This window comes from Osmia bicornis, unplaced genomic scaffold (genome assembly GCF_907164935.1).
Source record: "Osmia bicornis bicornis unplaced genomic scaffold, iOsmBic2.1, whole genome shotgun sequence".
Classification (NCBI taxonomy): domain Eukaryota; kingdom Metazoa; phylum Arthropoda; class Insecta; order Hymenoptera; family Megachilidae; genus Osmia; species Osmia bicornis.
Window position 1 is genome coordinate 539,645 of NW_025791146.1, and position 11,059 is coordinate 550,703.

At 43.4% G+C, this 11,059-nt stretch overlaps 1 pseudogene; it reads left to right on the forward strand.

The window, feature by feature from the left end:
- The first annotated feature begins 685 nt into the window (after window positions 1-685).
- LOC123988844 lies at window positions 686-10,166 on the forward strand (annotated as a pseudogene).
- The last annotated feature ends 893 nt before the right edge of the window (window positions 10,167-11,059 follow it).

The following is an 11,059-nucleotide window of genomic DNA, read 5'->3' on the forward strand; positions in this document are numbered from 1 at the left end:
AACGTGTTAAAGTACTCACCTCTGTCGGAATCGGAGAAGCATCCGATAATACTTACGCGATACCACGTCACTTCACTAGTTTTGAGGCACGTGCACATCATGACGCAGCATGGAGGGCTGCAACTGACACTGCGAACCCTGGGCCAGCAGTCATTCACGTGCGAACCCAAGTAAAGGGATTAATATCGAAATGCGTAATTTGCATTCGACAGTACGCACAAACTTTACAGCAGCAAATGGGAGACTTGCCACGAGAACACGCAACCCCAAGTCGACCGTTTAGCATTGTGGGGGTCGATTATGCAGGCCCATTTGCATGCCGCGTCTCACAAGGCCGCGGGCAAAAATGTTGTCTTCGTTCGTGTTGTCTTCGCTTTGAAATTGTTAAAAATTGATAAAAGCAATACGACGAAGCTGCAGTCCACAAAATGTTTGAAGCAAAAAGGAAGTAACACGAAACTCATGGGAACGTCCTGTCTCAATTTTTTTCCCTCTTGTGCTCGTTTCATCGAACGATAAATAATACAAACATTTTGAAACGAGACAGAGGAAAAATTGAATATGCGAAAGGTTGATTCACGCACAGATTCTCTACGTGTTTGCTTTTTTGCTTCTTTTCGTTTATTTTTTTAAATATTTTTTGCATCGAGCATCATTCACCTTTCGATGAAACCAAAGAAATTGACGACCTCAAAGTAGGCGAGATGACCCGCTGAATTTAAGCATATTATTAAGCGGAGGAAAATAAACTAACTAGGATTTTCTTAGTAGCGGCGAGCGAACAGGAATGAGCCCAGCACTGAATCCCGCGGTACCGCCGCTGGGAAATGTAGTGTTCAGGAGGATCCGTTTATCCCGAGACATCGAATTGCGTCCAAGTCCATCTTGAATGGGGCCATTTACCCATAGAGGGTGCCAGGCCCGTAGTGACCGGTACGCGTTTCGGGAGGATATCTCCTTAGAGTCGGGTTGCTTGAGAGTGCAGCCCTGAGTGGGTGGTAAACTCCATCTAAGGCTAAATACGACCACGAGACCGATAGCGAACAAGTACCGTGAGGGAAAGTTGAAAAGAACTTTGAAGAGAGAGTTCAAGAGTACGTGAAACCGTTCAGGGATAAACCTGAGAAACCCAAAAGATTGAATGGGGAGATTCATCGTCAACCACGCTGGCTCCATTAGCGAGGGCACACCACCTTCGGCGAACGTTCCGGCGAGGTAGTCGTGCACTTCTCCCCTAATAGAACGTCGCGATCCGTTGCGTGTCGGTCTACGGTCCGAGGCGGAGCCTGTCCGTCGCCTTAACGGTGTTCGTGACGGACCCTCGGTTGCCTGGCCGACTGCGCGACGGTACTCAGACGGTATCGGGCCGCAACCAATCCATTTTCGAATATGTGTGCGTCAGGACCGCCGCAAGCTAGGTCCAGGTATAATACCCGGATGTACGGACTATGCGCCGTCCCCGGGCCTGGCCAGCTGTTAGCAGGAGGAGTCCTTGGCCTGGCCAAGCTTTGAATTACCCTTCTGCAAATCGATCGTCGGAACTTGGAATAGGGGCGAAAGACTAATCGAACAATCTAGTAGCTGGTTTACTCCGAAGTTTCCATCAGGATAGCTGGCACTCGCTCCAAACGTTATTGCGAGTCTCATCTGGTAAAGCGAATGATTAGAGGCCTTGGGGCCGAAACGACCTGAACCTATTCTCAAACTTTAAATGGGTGAGTACGTGACGTCACCGATTCGCATGCATTAAAAACATGCAGATGCACTTTTTGTTTAAATAAAATTGCATTTCTTTCTTTACTCGTATCAAGTCCTTGGAAAATTCTGGATAAAAAAGTAGTATGGTACTATTAGAACTAATAAATGGAGGGACCTCGCGTCTATACAGTAAAACCTGGATAAATTCAACCAACATTGGGACCCAGTGGTTGCATTTACCTAAGCGAGGTGTCGAATCTCGGGTTACACGCGACGACCAGCCAAGCGTGAACGTAGAAAGGGATAGACAGTGGCGGAAAGAGAGAGGTCCGATGATCAAAGGAAAGAGCCGAAACGTATCGGTATGACTAATACTAATTGAATCAAAAAACTTTTTTAGTTTTGACTTTTTTTTAGTGAAACTTTTACTAGCGCATTGGATAAATTTTTCTGATTAAAATGATACCAAATACGATATAGTTTGAATGGGGCGAGGTTTATGGGGCGCTGTGAAAAATCAAGGCGGGCGGCAGTCAAATCTTAGCGAAAAGGGACAATCTCAACATTCAGAATGAGAGAAGGACAGCATGACTGTAGTGCGTCTCACTCAGCGTTCGGGCAATGTTGCCTTTTTCGCTTGCCTTCGTAGCACAGTTCGAGTGACGTAATCAAGCTAACGCTTGATTCTGACTACGATTCCAAATCGGCAGCCTTTCTACTTAGACGCCACCTTGTAACTACTAGCTGAACTAAATTTGTCACGTGACTTGCTCTGTAGTATCCAGATAATGGCGGAACTCGTCTTTGGGAATGCTTTTACGGGAATCAGTTATTCGTCCTTATATGAGAAGATCTTGAGCTGGGTGAGGGCTCATTCGAAAGAGGAAGGTTCAATGCAGGGCGGTCAACTCACCGTTTGAGTCACAGAACTCTTTTAGTGGCCTAAAAATGCTTCGATTCTGCAACTGCATTTTGTCGATTTTTTCTTCTAATTTGGACACTGATATTATTAAATATGGACATAATCTCGTTAAACCATGGGTTGACCGCCCTGCATTGGACCTTCCTCTTTCGAATGAGCCCTCACCCAGCCCTATGTGTTCTCTTATATGGACAAATAACCGATTCCCGTAAACCCATTAATAGGCCCATTTTTGCCGGTAATGTCACCTCGCTGCATTACCCTAGTCTACCCCCTTAAGGCGCCTAAGTCGACGCTTATGGGATACCATGAAAGGCGTTGGTTGCTTAAGACAGCAGGACGGTGGCCATGGAAGTCGGAATCCGCTAAAGAGTGCGTAACAACTCACCTGCCGAAGCAATTAGCTCTGAAAATGGATGGCGCTGAAGCGTCGCGCCTGTACTCCGCCCTCAGTGGCAAGTCGGGCTGGACAAAATTTGGTCCTCCATGAAGCCTTGACGAGTAGGAGGGTCGCGGCGGTGTGCGCAGAAGGGTCTGGGCGTGAGCCTACCTGGAGCCGCCGTCGGTGCAGATCTTGGTGGTAGTAGCAAATACTCCAGCGAGGCCCTGGAGGACTGACGTGGAGAAAGGTTTCTTGTGAACAGCCGTTGCACACGAGTTAGTCGATCCTAAGCCCTAAGAGAAATCCTATGTAAATGAGGTGTCCTAAAGCTCTCAGATGAAAAGCAACAACACAAAACTGTTAAATATGGCTAAATCGAATTAACAACAATAGTTGCAGAGATGCACAGCCATTGGGCGAAAGGGAATCCGGTTCCTATTCCGGAACCCGGCAGCGGAACCGCATACCATTCGGGCCCTCGTAAGAGTGTTCGTCGGGGTAACCCAAAATGACCTGGAGACGCCGTCGGGAGATCTGGGAAGAGTGTTCTTTCCTGTATAAGCGTTCGAGTTCCCTGGAAACCTCTAGCAGGGAGATAGGGTTTGGAACGCGAAGAGCACCGCAGTTGCGGCGGTGTCTGGATCTTCCCCTCGGACCTTGAAAATCCAAGAGAGGGCCACGTGGAGGTGTCGCGCCGGTTCGTACCCATATCCGCAGCAGGTCTCCAAGGTGAAAAGCCTCTAGTCGATAGATTAATGTAGGTAAGGGAAGTCGGCAAATTGGATCCGTAACTTCGGAATAAGGATTGGCTTTGAGGAGCGGGGTGTGTCGGGCTTGGCCGGGAAGCGGGTCTGGCTGACGTGCCGGGCCTGGGCGAGGTGAACGGTTGGCGACTTCGGTTGCGTCCCGGGATCCGAGCTCGGTCCCGTGCCTTGTCCTCCCGCGGATCTTCCTTGCTGCGAGGTTTCCGTGGCGGTTACGCCGTCGTGGTCGCTTCTTCGGCCGCCATTCAACGTTTAGCTCAGAACTGGCACGGACTAGGGGAATCCGACTATCTAATTAAAACAAAGCATTGCGATGGCCCTCACGGGTGATGGCGCAATGTGATTTCTGTCCAGTGCTCTGAATGTCAACATGAAGAAATTCAAAAAAGCGCGGGTAAACGGCGGGAGTAACTATGACTCTCTTAATGGCGGACTGACATGCTTGTCGATCGTTCCGCGTTTAAGTTGTGTTTTATTAGGTAAATAGTCGAAATTAGATGTAAAAATGTGTATCAGTGCATAATATTAGGGTATTGGAACATAGTGATAGACATCGATTGAGTGAAAGAACGCCGAGTTAACAATCAATTGTGAAAAATGTGCGACGGAAACCTCCGACCGCGTGTTGACATACTGTGATTTTCTGTGAGCTATAACTATGTTTAAACTATCGAAAAGTGTACAAAGTGTATATAAATATTGAACCAAAAATTTTTATGATCACTTTGGTGCATCACACGTGGTCATACTCCTCTTAAAAATCGAATTATAAGCGTTAAAACATTTAACACGTGCACAGAAAAGAAGGCCGCCATTTTGGCGAGCTTCAGGGCCGTACGAAAGAAAAGACCTTTACGGGGCACGCTGAGGATCGTATTGTTAAGGTGCCTAAGGGTGCCCAAGGAATCGAAAAATTTTAACAGCGATTTTTCCCATAACTTTTACCATTTTTCCATGATAGGCTCCGGTCTATAGTTTACATTCGCATATCACTTATAATATTCTATTGTAGGAGTACGGAGATATATCAACTCAAAGCTGTGAAGTGGATAGATCGTTTCGCCGCCAGGTAGAATAGTGAAGACAGGCGAACAACGTTACTGATTTCGCCAACCAATGACAGCACAGCTCATTCAACATACCGGGTGTCCTGAAAATGAAGAATAAGCAAAGTTATTACTTTTAGTGAAATATAAGAACTATTATTAATCCGTAATTAGTGAATTAGATTGTAAGATGTTGCAGTATTTAACTTAATAGTCCTGAGTTGTAATATAGTATAGATAAGATTATAAAAAAAGAGAGAATAAGGATATTGTAAGAAATTATACCTGTAGATTTTATAAACTTTATATTTTTACATGAGAACATAACGAACAGGACTACTTGAGTACTGAAGTCATCCGATAGAGAGCCGCGTAAGCCTTAACAACATACCGGGTGCCCATGAAAGAAGAATAAGGAACGTGATCATCACAATCACTCACTTTTAGCTTAATTAAGTTATAAGATTACAATTGGTTTAAGTTAGGATATACATCCTCGTATAAATTTATTATATATGAATATTGTATGTTCGTACATTGATTTTGTTAATCTATTGTAGATTTAGAAATACGAGGTATAATGGATGACTCTGATGGAACGCCTACTGTACCCAAGGGTACGAAAAGGAGAGCATTGTCTTCTCCTAGCCTCTCACCAGCATCCAGAAAAAACAGCCACTTCAGCAACAAATCAAGAGAAACTGCCGATCGAGATTGCTGATTTTGAAAAGTTTGATGAAGATATTGAAGGACATCTTTACAATATTGCGGTCTCCCAGCCAACTAAAGAGGCTAAATCAAGAACACAAGCGGCCGACGAAGCAATCAATTGTTTGCACCATATCTATAAAAAAGTAACTAGAGCATATATTGAGGTTGTGGCCAAACGGACAGAATTCTCCACTCTTAAAAACGAGTTTATGAAAGCTAAAGATGAAGGTGGATCCTTACATAACATTACAGTTATAAACAAGAGCATAGACGAAAAATTAATGGAAATAAAAGTAAGTATTATTAGTGATATGAAAGCGGTGGTCCAAAAGGAATTGTATGAAACAGTTAGTCTGCGTGTTGAAAATATTGTAAAATCGAACGATATAATGAAGAAGAATATCCAAAGTAATATTAAGAATGTAGTTTCCAATGAGGTTAAGGAAGCCGTAAATGAGGTTCAGAATGTCGTTAAAGACTCTATTCAATCAGCGAAACCTTCATATGCGGCAATTACGAATAAAAATGCGCCGTACTTAAGAAATAGAGAGATAGCGTCACGAAGCAAGCAGACGATAGGATTTTTAATTAGTCCTCTTCCAGATAAAATCAAAAATTTTAAATCAGCCTCCGACGTTAAGAAGGTATTAAAGGATTCCGTCAATCCTGTTGAATATGATCTTAAAGTCGATCATTTGTTCAGCGTAGGCGCGTCATCAGTCAAAATTATTGCAAACTCTGTTGATTTAGATAAAATGCGTAACTCGTCCAAATTGAAAGAGGCTGGTTTAATGATAAAAACTCGGCAAAAGCTTCGTCCTAGGTTACTAACTAGAAACTTACCGTCGAGCATCTCCATGAATGATGCACCGAAATGCCATCAGGGAAAGAAAAGAAAATAAAAATTATTGAAGAACCGCAATTTTATAATAATAATAATAACACCTTGGAGTAACCTTTACGTCTCGTGGAATAGTACCATATCGATTCCCACTTGAAGAATATCTGTCGAAAATAACAAAGGCGCCTTTGAAACCTCAACAAAGGCTACTATTATTGAGAATGTACATATTACCTCGATTACTGTATTCTCTAGTTCTGGGTAAGGTGAATTATGGTTATCTTCAAAAGTTAGACCGACTAGTTAGGAAGTTCGTGCGTCAATGGTTACACCTACCAAATGATGTGCCGATTGCGTATTTTCATGCCAAGATCAAAGATGGTGGTCTCGGCATAATGTCATTGTATACAAAAATACCAGCGTTAAAAACTAAAAGAATAACAAACCTACGAAATTCTTCCTTGCAATTTGTAAGAGATATCTCTCAAATTAGCTATTGTTCTAGACAGCTACGATGGGCTCGATTACATGATGATGAGGATGACAGATGGAATCAAATATTATATAGACATGTTGATGGATGGGAGCTGAGAGAATCTTCTAATGTAGTCCCGTCATCAAGCTGGGTAATGGACCGAAGAATAGCTATTCCTGCCGCTGATTGGGTTAAATACCACAAGGCAAGAATAAATGCATTACCTACCAGAATGCGTACAATTAGAAGCCATCGTCGAATCCATCAAGATGCTCAATGTAGAGCAGGTTGCAATGTTCCGGAGACCACAACCCATGTGATTCAGGAATGCCATAGGACCCATGGTGGTAGAATTATGCGCCATAATGCGGTTTCTAAAAATATAGTAAAAGCCTTAAATAATTGCGGATATACGGTAATAGAAGAACCGATAATACAGACCTCTGAAGAGAACAGGAAACCTGACATATTAACCATTAAAGAGAGCAATGCATCTATTATCGATGCACAGGTAGTGTCTGGTTACAGAGACCCCAACGAAGTACATGAAAGGAAGAAAGGATACCATGAATCTGCGACGACAGCCGCGGATCGGCGTCGCGCATCGCGGGCCCCCAACGCGGCGGTATCCCCACTCCCGTGCGATTAGACTATAAGTAGGACCGATCGATGCGATGATCGATGAGTTGCCTCGGGGCTTCTCCTAGGAGGTCCGGACTGGAGCACCAGAGCTCTCGACGCCATGGGTTTCCTGGCGAAGAGATCTCTGGCCAACGGGCCGTAGCATTGCACTACGCTACGACCTGGCAGCTCCCATAGGTCCAGCGGCCGTAGGCGTCTAGCCTCGTTAGTCCCGTGGTTGACCCGGGGTGACCAAGCTAGTGCGCGTTCATAATCCCTGCTGATGCTTCCGCGGGGATTCCGAACGCTAGTTTACACGGCACCGCATTCTGCCTTTGGCAGCCGATTCCGTCCAGCTTCGTGGCGTTACCCAGGCTGGCCAGGATTGGTCGTCATCTCGTTCGCTGTTCGGTTCTACCTCGGCGTACAAGAAGACGAGCCGCGTGAGGCAAGCGGGCAACAGCTCCACCGCAGCGTGAAACACCGCAGCGCGTTTTGAATAAATACCGTCGGCCCAATCGGGTCATTCCTTTCCCGACTCTTCCGTGCGCCCTCTCGACACTCGATAGCGTCTCGTGCAACGCCGTGCGCACCGAACCGACCGACCCCGATACAAATCAAACAAAGACGTCATTAACTATGTCACAAACAATTTCAATATTCCGGTGAATAATATTAATGTTAGTACTATTACCATATCGTGGAGAGGTATCTGGTCCACGAAATCTTACGAAGCCCTCAGAGCCTTTGGCGTAACGAAGAATTGTATGCGAGGAATCACTACCAGAGTTCTGTTTGGCTCATATATGAATTTTGTCAAGTTCAATAAAATGACAACGGTACAGATGCATCACATTTGGCCGTTCAGGAGAAGAAGAGTACCTGCAGAAAGATAAAATCTAAACTTTACATGAACTTACTTACTTCTTGTTATCTACTTACCGGTTATGTAAAAAAAAAAACGTTATATACTTACCTATTCTCCTGAACCACACTAGCGAAGAATATATGCGGATCCACTATTTGTGTTTAGTCAAACAGGATATGAATGGTATAAGCTATATTATAATTTCCATAATGTTATCTACATACCTAAATAATGTAATTCTCCGTTCACACCTAAGTTAACTAGTATATATAATCTTAAGATGCTACATGTATATGTTGTACTGTATTAACCGTTTAATTATCTATGTTCAACATAAGAATTGTATTGAATGTCAGGGATGGGTTCTTTTTTTTTTATTTTTTCTATATTTTCATTTCTCATTTTTTTCTATCGTTCGTTTTTTTTTGTTTTTCGTTCTTATTGTATAAAATTCTTTATTGCATATTATTTTTTATTTTACCTTCGCTAACTTTCTTCTGTTCTTCTTTCTTTACGTTCCATTTGTATTTCTATTTACTTCCTTTTTCATTTTATATTACCTTATAAACGTATCCATGCGGAATCATGGACAATAAGTTTATTTTATTTTAATAAACTATGTTAATAGCCAAATGCCTCGCCAACTAATTAGTGACGCGCATGAATGGGTTAACGAGATTCCCTTCTGTCCCTATCTACTTTCTAGCGAAACACTGCCAAGGGCACGGGCTTGGAAAAATTAGCGGGGAAAGAAGACCCTGTTGAGCTTGACCCTAGTCTGGCATTGTAAGGAGACATGAGAGGTGTAGCATAAGTGGGAGATTTTATATCGCCGGTGAAATACCACTACCTTCATAGTTTGTTTACTTACTCGGTTAGGCGGAGCGCGTGCACCGTGGTTTCGACCCGGTTGTCACGGAATTCTAGAACCAAGCGTACAAGAGTGGTGTGAGGCCTTGTGCCGATCGCCGATAATACTCCGGCGTAATCCGATTCGAGGATACTGCCAGGCCGAGAGTTTGACTGGGGCGGTACATCTATCAAAGAATAACGCAGGTGTCCTAAGGCCAGCTCAGCGAGGACAGAAACCTCGCGTAGAGCAAAAGGGCAAAAGCTGGCTTGATCTCGATGTTCAGTACGCATAGAGACTGCGAAAGCACGGCCTATCGATCCTTTTGGCTTGAAGAGTTTTCAGCAACAGGTGTCAGAAAAGTTACCACAGGGATAACTTACTTGTAGCGGCCAAGCGTTCATGGCGACGTCGCATTTTGATCCTTCGGTATCGGCTCTTCCTATCATTGCGAAGCAGAATTCGCCAAGCGTCGGATTGTTCACCCGCCAACAGGGAACGTGATATAGGTTAGTTTTATCCTACTGATGGCTAGTCGTTGCGATAGTAATCCTGCTCAGTACGAGAGGAACCGCAGGTTCGGACATTAGTTCATGCACTCGGTCGAGCGGCCGGTGGTGCGACACTACCATCCGTGGGATTATGCCTGAACGTCTCTAAGGCCGTATCCTTTCTAGACAAAGGTGGCAACGATATTTCTAGGAGTCTCGTGTGGGTCGAAAGGCTCAAAACAATGTGATACTACTAGATGGCCGGCCCTCGTGACCGGTCATCGCACGGGCCCCAGTTTGCCGTACGGGCGTCATCGGATTCGTCGTCGGGATCTCGCCGAACGACGGTCGCGACGCTCTAACGGTCGATCATGGGTACTCCAAGTTCGACGTCGAGACTCGGAGTCGTCTGTAGAAGACTTAGGTACCTGGCGGGGTGTTGTACTGGGTAGAGCAGTTACCACTTACGTATGATAATTGATAAGGGATGATGACATGGTAAAGATACACGATATAATGAAATTCCTATTATTTTTCAAAGAAAAAATTATATGTTTAGTTTTGCGCCGCCTCCGAAAAGGTTGAAATGTATTTAGTATACTATTTAACGAGTAAATAGGTTTTATTAATAGCTGTTGGGTATTTGTATAAATGAAGTAGAAATTATTTCATACTTTTTAGTGCATTTCGAAGTCGGTTGTATTTTTTGTTAAAAATTATTTTATTTCACACTTTTTAGTGGAACGAGCAGTATTTGTAGGATGCTCGTACTTGTAGGGTGGTTTACCGTTCTTATTAGTTACTTGCAATAATGATAGTTTTTAGCAATAACAAGTTCCATACAAGTTATAACAATAGTTATTAACAATAACAAATTGCATAAATTTTTGCAAGTGAGGTATCGCGGAAATGTGAAAGGTTTCATCGCAATCGGTTCATGCCTTGGAGAGTATACATGTATACAAAAAACAGTAGAGAATCAACGACTGTATGCTGACTCATACACCGGTAGAGACACGTAGGCATACGTAGAATTCAATGTAGTAGTAACAATAGTTTTTTACGAATATCTCGGAAACTAAAGCTTTCCGTTAATTATGCATAATAAAAAAGTTGTTCAGAATCATATCCCCGACAACATATTAAAAGGTCATTGAAATCGTCCAATTTTGACATTAAAAACTTCCTGTATTTTGCAATAACAATGAAAAAATGAAAAATTTTTTTTCAATGGGACCAACCGGAAGACATACCCTACAAGATGTAAAAGGTTTCGTTCCGATTGGTACATCCATCTCGGAGTAATCGGTGAACACACACACAAAAAAAAAAAAAAAAAAAAAAAACATACATACTGATCGAATTGAGTAACCTCCTCCTTTTCGAAGTC